Raw genomic sequence first — 11,608 nt, 5'->3', positions numbered from 1 at the left:
TCGCGGGAAGCTGCAGTAGTTTCAAGGCGGCCGGAGGGCGGTGGCTGCTTTATGGTGAACCTGACAGGCTCGCTGCAAAGTCTCTGTCCGGAGTTTCCGCGTGTACCGTTAGCCCAGGCAGCGTAGATAAGGCTTACAGGGGAGAGATGTGGAAAGGGAGGAGCCAGGAATTCACTAAAAGCACGTGAGAAACAGTGAGAGGACTACACGGCCTTTGCTCCTTGTACACACTGTGCACGTCTTGAGGACACGAGATGAGTAAGACACGGCCCTTCGAGGGAGTCTCTGTCAGCTGGGCTGTGAGAAGAGTGATAAAGGGCCCACAAAGAGGCTCACAGGAAACTTCCCAGTTGACTGGAAGAAAACACAACCGGAGCCCTGTGAGTTGAGTTTATTCGGAATTTACTGAGGACTCCGGCTGGGAAGACAGGCTCTCAGAGAGCTGTGAGGAACTGTTCTCAAGGAGGGCGGAGGAGAAGGCCACCATATATGTGATTTTGACCCAGGGGTCCATGTAATCGAGCATATATCCTCTTAGAAGGTTGTTGCTAGCCGGGAGGAGCAGATATCTAAGTTAATGATTTCTCTGCTTTTCTAAGTAGCAGAAGATGCGAGAATCCAGATTCAGAAAAGTTTCTCTTGGAATATTTCTAGCTATATAAGGGCCTGTTTGGCCTGTTTTCCCAGAGCCCACAGTGCCTCTTTCCTGATCTGCGCTCTGAATTCCTTCCCTGTAGGTCAGCGACTCTGGTGGTGGCTAATCAATCAATCCTTGTAGAATCGAATGGTGGGCAACGTTCTTTGTTTTACACCAGGCTTCTGTTCCAGCTGCTGCTGAAGGGTGAGTAGGATTTTTGGCGGATGGTCAATAGGACACAGGGAGAGAATTTTTCAAGGAAGGGGGCAGTGGAAAGTCTCTGGGAAGTGGCAGTGTTTGTTGTTTTAAGAGTGGACCAGACTGTAGGGAGAGGGAGGATGGAGTATTTGCAGTTTACTCTGAAAACTCTGTTGTGGATGCTGAGTTTTTAATTTTTTTTTTTTTGGATGCTGAATTTTATTAAAATGACTCTACTGGGCAGACTCTTCTCTTCTTTGATGTTCAGTCTTTTTCATGGCTCCTTTTCCTTGGTTTATAACTTAAGGGTTGGTGCTCTCAAAATCCCTATCCAAAATCTTTCCCTTCACTCCACTCTCTCATCCACATCATGGCTTTTAACTTCTTTTTATGAATCAGAATGGCTCCCAGTAAACTCCAGACTTGGGCACACAACTGCCTACTAGACTTCTGTCTCTATTAGGATGTTTTACAATTGTCTCAGACTCATCTTGTCTGGAACTCATCCTGTCATCCTTTTTTTAAAGGTACTTTTTTTTCTTTGTATGGTATCACCATTTACTTACTTGCCCCAGTAGAAACCTGGGAATCACAGCTTCTCTCTCTCTCAGCCCCTGCATTCATTCTGTCACCAAACCTTAAAGACCTCTCACATCTTGTACCTCCTCTCTGTCCCCACTACTGCTGCCTTAGTTCAGACTCTTGTGATTTCTTATATGGTTTCTGATAAAGCCTCCCATGTGATTTCCTTGTTGCCAGGCCTCTGAATCTGATGTACTTCTAAATGAATGCCCTTTTAGCGATATTTCCAAAGCATACATCAATCCATGCCATTTCTTTTCACCTTTAATAATTTTTGAATGATATAGTTTATAAGTAAATAAATGTCATTCTTCTATTTAAAAATCTTCAAGAGTTGAGAGAGGGCTAAAATCTGAACTCTGTAGTGAGGCCAGCTAGGCCTTGTGTAACCTGGTTTATTATGCTTATCTCTCCATCCTTATTTTCTGCTATTCCACCACATAAGTCTTGCTTCAGTCTTGTGGAACATTTGTATTTCCTTAAAAGGGCTCTTCTCTTTCTTGACTCCAGGCCTTTGTATATGATAGAACTTCTGCTTGGAATGCAGCAAGGCTCTTTCCAGTGAAGAAAGAGTTTTTAGCAGAAAGTTAATTTTCTTTTCCCTATTGCAGATATATTGTGTATCTTCTGGGAAGAAACATTTGCATTTTTATGGTACCTTGCTTGAAATAATGGACAGGACTTCTAGTTTCCGGTCTGGCATCTAAGGTGATTAGAAGTCATCACTCCATCCTAACAAGTAAAAAAGCTCAACCAATTGAAAAATCCAGACTCTTCTCTGATCCATCAGAGAAGTGAGATCACAGGGAAAACCGCTGACCCCAGAACTGGAGAGACATACAGATACAGACATCACAGCTTACTGGAGCAGAAACCCACCTCCGTGGAAACCAGTATTGGAGCTGGAAAATGTGATGCATAATTGGTGAATTGCTGGAGGCTTAGTGTGGATAAGTCTGAGAGTTAAAAACTCCAGAGAAATCCAGTCACGGAGGACCCTTACACTTTTGTGACTTTTATCTCTAGATGCTTTACCAGGATCAGAGAAGAATTCCCTCTTTCTTGCAGGGGAAGGGGAAAAGGAACCGTTTTGAAATGTGCCAGAGCAATCTGTTTTTCTTAAATAGTCTTGCCCTCAATAGAGACTGTTTTACCAGAGTCTGACCTACTGAGGTGTTAACAGAGTTTAACTGACATTGGGGAAGAGAAATACCCAACTGCAGCCCCCTTTAGACATCCTGTACCACCTGAGGAGGTGAAATTGAGAAGAAATCACAAAATTCACAATCCAGGGACACAGGCTTACTAAAAGACTGAGATCTAATCATAAGACTATAGAAACCTTCCCCTTCTCCCACACCTTACTACTTACCACTATCACGACAAAGGCCTGTTTACCACCTTTCTACCCAGTAAGTGTATCATGTCTGCCTTTGAACAAAAAATGACAAGGTATACTAAAAGGCAAAAAGCACAGTTTGAAGACACAGAACAAGAACCTGACTTTGATACGGCAGGGATTTTGACATTATCAAGGATTTAAAACAACAATGATTAATATGCTAAGGGCTCTAATGGGAAAACAAACAACATGCAAGAACAGATGGATCATGTAAGCAGGGAGATGGAAATTCTAAGAAAGAAAGAAAAAGAAATGCTAGAAATTAAAACCACTGAAATGGAATTGGAGAATGCCTCTGATGGGCTTATTTGAGGATCATATATAGCTGAGGAAAGGATCTGCTAGTTTGAGGATATGTCAATAGAAACTTCTCAAACTGAAAAGCAAGGACAAAACAGATTGAAATAAATGGAAAAGTGTATCTAGGAACTATGGGATAATTGCAAAAGATATAACATACACATAATGGAAATGCCAAAAGAAGGAGAAAGGAACAGAAGCAGTATTTAGAGCAATAATGATTGAAAATTTTCTCAAGTTAATGTCAGACACCAAACCACAGATCAAAGAAGCTCAGGAAACACTAAGGAGACTAATGCAAAACAAAGAAACAAACAAAAAACAAACAAAAAAACCCCAAACCAAACTAAACAAAAAGACCCATACACCTAGGAATAACATATTCAAACTACAGAAAATCAAAGATAAAGGAAAAAATCTTGAAAGAAGCCAGAGGGAAAAAACACCTTACCAAAAGAGGAGCAAAAATAAGAACTACATCCAATTTATCCTCAGAAACAATCCAAGCAAAAATATACTGAAATGAAATATGTAAGTGTTGAGGGAAAAAAACTTTCCAATCTAGAATTCTGTATCCTGTGACTTTATCCCTTAAAAGTGAAGGAGAAATAAAGGCTTTCTTAGATAAACATTGAGGAACTTTGTTGCCAGACTTGTCTTGCAAGAAATATTAAATAGATTCTTCAGAGAGAAGGAAAGTGATTCAGGTCAGAAAATCAGATCCAGGTAAAGAAAAGAAGGGCGTTAGAAAATTAATAAGTCAGAATAAAATTACAACTTTTATTTTTCTTTGTTGATTTAACAGATAACAGTTTGTTCAAGATAATAACAGCAAAAATATTTGATGATCATAGTTATATATAATTGAAATAGATGACAGCAATGATACAAGGGAAGTGAGGGAGGAATTAGGATTATATTGACTGTTATTGTAAGGTATTAACACTACCAGTGAAGCTGTATAGTGCTATTTGAAAGTGAACCTGGATTAGTTGTAAATATATACTGCAAAGTCTAGGGCAGCCACTAAATTAAAATTTTTTTTTGTGCCACTAAAATAAAAAAAAAAGAATTACAGTTGATATGCTAAGAAAGAAGAGAAAATGGGATCATGTGAAATACTGCATTAACACCACAGAAGGCAGAAAAAGAGTGATAACGAAGAAGAGCAACAAGTAGAAAACAGTAACAAACATGATAGGTAGTAATCCAACTGTATCAGTGATCATTTTAAATGCTGCTAGTCTAAATGCATCAATTAAAAGACAGATTGTCAGTGTGAATCAAAAAACAAGTCCCAAATATATGTTATATACCAAAAAAAACTCACTTTAAATATAGAGACACATATAGATCGAGAGTAAAAGGATGGAGAAAGATAACAATACTAACACTAATCAAAAGCTAGAGTAGTTAGATTAATTTCAGACAGCAGATTCAAAGCAAGAAGTTTGAGGTATAAAGAGAGGCATTACATAATGATAAAGGGGTAGTTTGCCAAGAAGACATGATAATCTTTAATGTGTATGTGTCTAAAAACAGCCCCATAATACATGAGGCAAAAACTGCTAGAACTGTAAGGAGAAATAGATTCACTGTAACAGTTGGACTTCAACATCCCTCTATCAGAAATGGACAGGCCTAGCAGGCAGAAAATCAGTAAGGATATGTTGAATTCAACAGCACCATCAACCACCTGGATATAATTGATATCAATGGACTATTTTATCCAACAACAGCATAATACATTTTCTTCTCAATGTCACATGAAACATCCAACAAGATAGATCACTTTCTGTGCCATAAAACATACCTTAACAAACTTAAAAGAATAAAAATACAATGTATGTTCTTTGACCACAATGGAATTAAAGATAGCTGGAAAATCTGAAGATATATGAAATTAAACCATACACTTCTAAATAATACATGGATCAAAGAAGAAATCTTAAGAGAAATTTAAAAAAATGTTTTGAACTTAATGAAAATGAAATCAGAACTTAAAATTTGTGGGTTGGAGTGAAAGTAATGCTTTTCTTGTAGTTGGTATATTGTAAGTTATCCATTGTTATAAGTAACCTGAGCATATCTTTTCCTGACTGGAACTGTGGAGACTCTGGAAGACCTGACAGGCTGGAGAAGTACAGGCATACCTCATTTTATTGTGCTTCACTTTATTGCACTTCACAGACCCTGAATTTTCAAAAATTAAAGGTTTGTGGTAATTCTGTGTTGTCAGAGTATGGTTAGCATTTTTTTAAGCAATAAAGTGAAGTTGCACACTTAATAGACTACAGTATGGTGTAAACATAGCTTTTATATGTACTGGGAAACCAAAAAAAAATTTCATGTGATTCACTTTATTGCTATATTCGATCAATTGCGGTGGTCTGGAACAAAACCTGCAGTATCTCTGAGGTGTGCTTGTACAAGGAATAGTTTCATGATTAAATGTAGCAGGAAATTAAAATGGAACCTTTCATGTTATCTCAATTTTGTCTAAGTATTCCAAGGCCAAGTAATATATGTGCCAAAATTATCCCAGCATTCTAAGGCAAAATACTAGATTACCTTATGTAGGACATGCTAAGACAGAAAATTTCTTCTGTCAGAATTAGCTCACTTCCTGCCTCTGAGTTATATAAAGGAGAGCAGAGACTTCATGGGGAAGGGCAGAAATGGTTTGGAGGAAGGATTTCTTTGGAGAGAGTCGCCAGTGTGCTGTAAATGCCCTTCCTACTTCCTGGTGAGGATGATGGAAGCACTTCTCCTTTATCTGAAGCCAAGAGAAGAAAACATTCAAAAAGCATGAAATGTTTTCTCTGGTACCTTGAGTAGAAGACTCTGTTATCTGAAATAAATTAGGGAAAAAAAAAAAAAAAAGGCTAGAGAGGCTGGCTAGAACAGCCACCTGGTGGCAGAATGAAGTAGAGCAAAGTTTGGGGACAAGAACACACATGTTTCCCATGGACCAAAGGTGGAAACTGCAAAGAGATAAACTTGTAGATCATCTTAAAAGGAACTTCACTAAAAAGACCCATCTGGAGAGGTTAATGTGAGCCCGGTGAAAGCCAAGGGCTGAAGGCAAAGTCTTGGTCAGTTGTAGAAAGAATCATCCCTGTGAAGGAATTGCAGGTAGGAGATCCCCAGTGGAGCAGAAGATTTTTGTGAAACCCGCAGGAATTCCCCACTTAAGAAGGAATCCAGTATCTAAAGGATGCTAGACGCAAAGGGCACCAATGTCAGGTTGCAACACTGTGGGTCGTGTAAAATGTACTTTCCTCCAAATTTCCCCTCTTTCTAGGCTGGGCAATGGAGGGGGCTTGAAGCAGTTGTTGGCAAGTGTGGGAGGAGATGGAATACAGAAACAAGAAGAAGCAAGCCCCTTTTCTTCTCAAGCCCCTTTCTACTGCAGATTTAATTTCCTGTGGCGGCAATGGCAGTCAAACTAGTGGTGGTGCCCTCTATCCACAGGTGGTATTGACATTTCAGTCTGCAGCCTCTGGGGCCTGAGGGCAAGGAAAATGGTGACCAGATCAGTTCTGCTACGTGGGTTTGGACATAATTTCAAGCTGAATATCTTTGAAAGTGTTTTCTAGTCCTTTTGGTAGTTCTGTAAACTGCCATACTTTAAATAAATTCCTTATTATTTTAAATTAGCCAGAACTGATTTCTGTGACTTGCAGGGCAACCAATCAAAAACAGTATCAGAAGTTTTACAAGAAAACAGACACCAGGGAAATGGGTCAGTCTGGGATTACTTATCTGACCTGGTTGAGGCTGAAAGCTGTGAAAATTCAGTTGATTCTAAGGAGTAGATTATCTCTACTTATGGCAGGGTGAAACAGTTAATAAATAAACTCTGATTTCCTGGAAGTAAGTATTAAAGGCGAAGTATTGGGGGCCACAAGTTTTTTGCCAAAGAAGAGTATTAAAAGAGCATAAGTCATTTAAAGCTTGTAGCGGTAGATAGTTGCTTCTGCAAATGTGGTACAGTTAATGAAAGAGAATGATAAATTCTGCTGCTCAGTGATGTCAGGGCTCTAGTTCAGCTTCTCTGCCATTCTCTTGTCTTCCCCATCATGGTTGCAAGATGGCTGCTGCAGCTCCAGCCTGTAATGTACTTACTTACATGACAATATCCAAAGGCAGGAAAGAAAGGGTCTTTTTTTTTTTTTTTTAAACTCAATCCCCACCTCTTTTTTTACATCAAGAGGGAAATCGCTCCCTCAGCAGACTTCCCTTTATGTTTCACTCATCAGAATGAAGTTATGTGTCTGTCCTAAGTCAGTCACTAGCAAAGAGAAATGGGATTAGATCAATCATAGCTTAACTTCTGGAGCTGAGGGAGAGTCCCATCTTCCCTGAGCTCATTATTGCCTGTTTCTGGAGTAAAATTGGGGTTCTGATTGGAAGGAAGAAGAGAGGAATGGTTAATGAGTAGGAATCTAGTGTGGGCAACACATTTTTGGGGTAGCTTTCATCTATTTATAGTATGACCTTAAGAATTGCCATCTTTGAGTAGAACCTAGAGCAAGAGAAGTTCAGCTGGTCTAGCCTGCTATGAGGACAACCCTGATGCTTTCCTTTAATGGACTGAATAGCTTTTAAGTGACCGTGGCAGGATGTTGTATGGAGCCTGTAGCAAGCTCCAGTAGTAGAATCATGGTGGAGAACCTGGAGTTTAGAGCAAAGTCATACTCTCTTCAGTCCTGGTTATGATGAAAAATGCCTGACCATGAGTCACTAGGTAATCATGCTATCTGACTTTCTCACCATATTGGATCCACAAATTTAGAAGGCTGCATGTGCCCAGGGGGGATAGCCTTATCAAAGGAATTGGATATATAGAGGAATAGACCCAAGCAGATCGTGGAGGTCTAATACATTGCCTGAACATATGACACACACTCCTACTGCATTTCCATCCCTCAGGGAGATTCCCTATGATCAGTTTATAGAGGAGGAAGAGAATTTCAGCATGGTTATTATATAGTCTGCACAATATTCTGGCAGTTGGTAGAGGCAGACTCAGGGAATCTTGCCAGGGTACAGAACTGCAAGCATTATATCACTGTGAGTTCTCTTTGAGCAGAATGAAATTGTCTGAGATATAAATCTACATTGATTAATAGGCAGTAATTAATATTTGGTCAGATGATCAGGGACTTTGAAGGAATGAGGTTGTAAGATTAGTAATAAGGAAATCTGGAAAAGAGATAATGTGGATGGACATTTCATAGCAGGCACTGAGTGTGAGGAAAATGTGTATTTCATGTGATTCTTACCAAAATGTCTGACTTGGGGAGGGATTGTCAATAATCAGGTGAACAAAGTGACCCATCCTGGGGATGCTGTTTAGCAGGCAACACTGTCTTTGGAGTTTTACAAGAGCTTTTGGTTTAAATAACATTTGTAGTAACAGAGAATGAATTTCTTTTTAACGAAAACCAGAAGACGTTCTAGTAACAGTTTTGAGTGTTCACACATCTCTATATTGCTATGGAGAGCAAAATGATATTCTTGGGAAGGTTCTTAATTTAATACCTTATCAAGTCAGGTTTTTAAAAGTAGCTTATGATGCAGAATTTCTCTTTTCAAGGCTACAAAGGATTCTTTCTCAGAATCCTTTGGTTAATTATGAAGACTTTTATTTCTTAAATTTTATTAGCTGTATTATAAGCGGGCCTATAGAATCATTAAAAAAGTCCACAAATGATAGATGCTAGAGAGGGTGTGGAGAAAATGGAACCCTTCTACACTGTTAGTGGGAATGTAGTTTGGTGCAGGCATTATGGAAAACAGTATGGAGATTCCTCAAAAAACTAAAAATAGATACCATATGATCCAGCAATCCCACTCCTGGGCATATATCCAGAGGGAACTCTAATTCAAAAAGATACATGCACCCCAATGTTCATAGCAGCACTATATGGAATAGCCAAGACATGGAAACAAGTGTCCATTGACAGATGACTGGATAAAGAAGTTGTGGTATATTTATATAATGGAATACTACTCAGCCATAAAAAGTATAAAATAATGCCATTTGCAGCAACATGGATGGACCCAGAGATTGTCATTCTAAGTGAAGTAAGCCAGAAAGAGAAAGAAAAATACCATATGATGTCACTTATATGTAGAATCTAAAAAAAAAGAAAAAAGAGGACACGAATGAACTCATCTACAAAACAGAAACAGACTCATGGACATAGTAAACAATCTTACGGTTACTGGGGGAAGGGAATGGGAAGGGATAAATTTGGGAGTTTGAGATTTGCAAATGTTAGCCACTATATATAAAAATAGATTAAAAACCCCCCAATTTTTTGTATAACACAGGGAACTATATTCAATAGCTTATAATAACCTTTAATGAAAAAGAATATGAAAATGAATATATGTGTATATATATGCATGACTGGAACATTGTGCTGTACGCCCAGAAATTGACACATGATAACTGACTATACTTCACTTAAAAAGAAAAAATCAGGCCTATAGAACAGAATTTTATTGACAGAAATGGAGAAAAGGAAAAAAATGTTATTTAATAATAATAAAATAGGAGGATATAGTTTTTTTCTTTATTATTAAATGCCTCACTTACTTATAATTTCTTTCTAAAAAGATCTTGAAACTTCAGAGAAGACAAATGGTCTATCCTTGTGTTCAAGTGGTAGACTAAGAGCATTCTGGTTTAATCGCATTCCAGAGAGGAAGTATTTAGGGATTTTATACAGCTCAATATTTGTCAATAATGGAGATGATTGACTAAAGAATACTAAAAATTTAGCCTGCATTTACTGATATATCATTCAGAATAGGTATATTATTCAGACTGCATATGGAATATAGAGTTCAAGAATACTTAGAGATATTTAATTAGGAATAGAGAGTACACGGTGGTAGGGGAGAAGAGGGGGTGTCAGCTGTCTTCACCTAGCAGATGGACTGAACTTTGTGATGCTCCAGAGAGCAGAACTGGGGACGCAGACCTTAGCTTTAACCATAAGGAAACAATTGGCCTGCCATCTGCGAAGCGCTTAAAGAATGTGAAAAATGGCTTTGCCCTCAAGAAGCTGTAGTCCACTGAAAATGCTGAAGAATCAGATGAAATAATGTACATGAAAATACTTAAAAAAATGTCAACTGTGATATAAATGAAAGTTGTTATTCTCTCTCTGAATTTCTCAAAGAAAATAGATGGGAAAATGTTAAAAAAAAAAAAAAAAAACCAAAAACCAAACACCAGAGGGCATTGTAGTAGCATTTAGAAAACAATGACAGTCCATGTTTGAAGACAGTTAATGTACCCTAAAAATGCATTTTTTTTCTTCTCTCAAGAATACACTGTGATTGTATTGCCTTCTAAATTCAGGTATTAGTCACCTACTAACCAGCATTCTTAAAAACTTGTAATAGTTTCAGTCCAAAGTGTCATTTAAAGAATAGACCTGTGTATCTTAATATATTAGAGAATTCAAACCTTTAGATTTTTTTTTTTTTTTGGTTTGTTTTGCTTTTTCTTTTGAAGGGATCAAGTTCTATTCCAGTTTTGTTTCAGTGGCTTGACGCCCTAGGAATACTATAATTTGTGTTGTCCCTAGTAGTTCAAAAAGTAACATTTAAAAGATAAAGAACAAATACTAGAGCCCTCAGGAAAAGCAGACAATTGTCAGTAGTCTGCAGATTATTTTTACGTCTCTAAAGTGCAGTTTTTAAGTGAAGTTTTCTGCATGTTGCCAAATGAATTATTGTTACATGATTTTTGTTGTTTCTGTAGTATCATATAAATACTTAATATTCATATCTTATTTTAAGAGAGAGAGAGATGTTTGGGTAACTAAGACATTAGGTGTTCATTTTGAAGAATTATATTATAATTACGTTTATGAGGAGTTTCAACTGGGGGCCTGGATGAGAAAAAAGGTCTCTGCTGTGAAAGGAATGGTAAACCCCATACACATCACTGCGGGTTTTCACTGATTTTGTAAATAACCCTAGCAGCCTTGTTAAGAATAATGAGTTTTTTTATTTTTCAAATCACCTAACCAGACGTGGAAAAATAAAAGACTGATAGAGGCAGGGATGCTAACTGCAGGAGTGATTGGAGAGAGAGAGAACTACTGTATCACAACTTAGTTAATCATTTATTATTAACTTAGTTATTAATTTTTATTAATTTAACCTTATTAATAAAAATAGTGCTCATAATGATTCTCCTGAATTATTAAGATTAGATTTGTGATTCTCTATTTAGGAAAAAAGAGGAGCATAGAAAATGTTTTGGAAAAGTTTCATTTAAAAGGGCTAGTATAAATTATTTGGACACTTGTGAGGATAAACTTTGGTATCAGACAACATGTATCTATTGAGCCTCTCTAATAGACAGAACAATAGATTCAAAGATCATTCTGCCTTCAAGGAGTTTACAAACATATACTTGAAAAACTAACAGTGGAAGCAGCATATCTTAAGATTTCAAT

General features: G+C 37.6%; 1 long non-coding RNA gene across 1 annotated transcript in view; it reads left to right on the top strand.

The window, feature by feature from the left end:
* Window positions 1-41: 41 nt before the first annotated feature.
* LOC140686359 (uncharacterized) overlaps window positions 42-11,608 on the top strand; it is a 33,772-nt gene continuing 22,205 nt past the window's right edge. The window contains exons 1-2 of the long non-coding RNA XR_012060114.1: window positions 42-380; window positions 738-841. This is a non-coding gene — a long non-coding RNA (uncharacterized lncRNA). The remainder of the gene's footprint in view (window positions 381-737; window positions 842-11,608) is intronic.

Source organism: Vicugna pacos, chromosome 2 (genome assembly GCF_048564905.1).
Source record: "Vicugna pacos chromosome 2, VicPac4, whole genome shotgun sequence".
Lineage (NCBI taxonomy): Eukaryota > Metazoa > Chordata > Mammalia > Artiodactyla > Camelidae > Vicugna > Vicugna pacos.
Note: the sequence above shows the minus strand (reverse complement) of the source record. Positions and strands in the feature narration are given on the sequence as shown.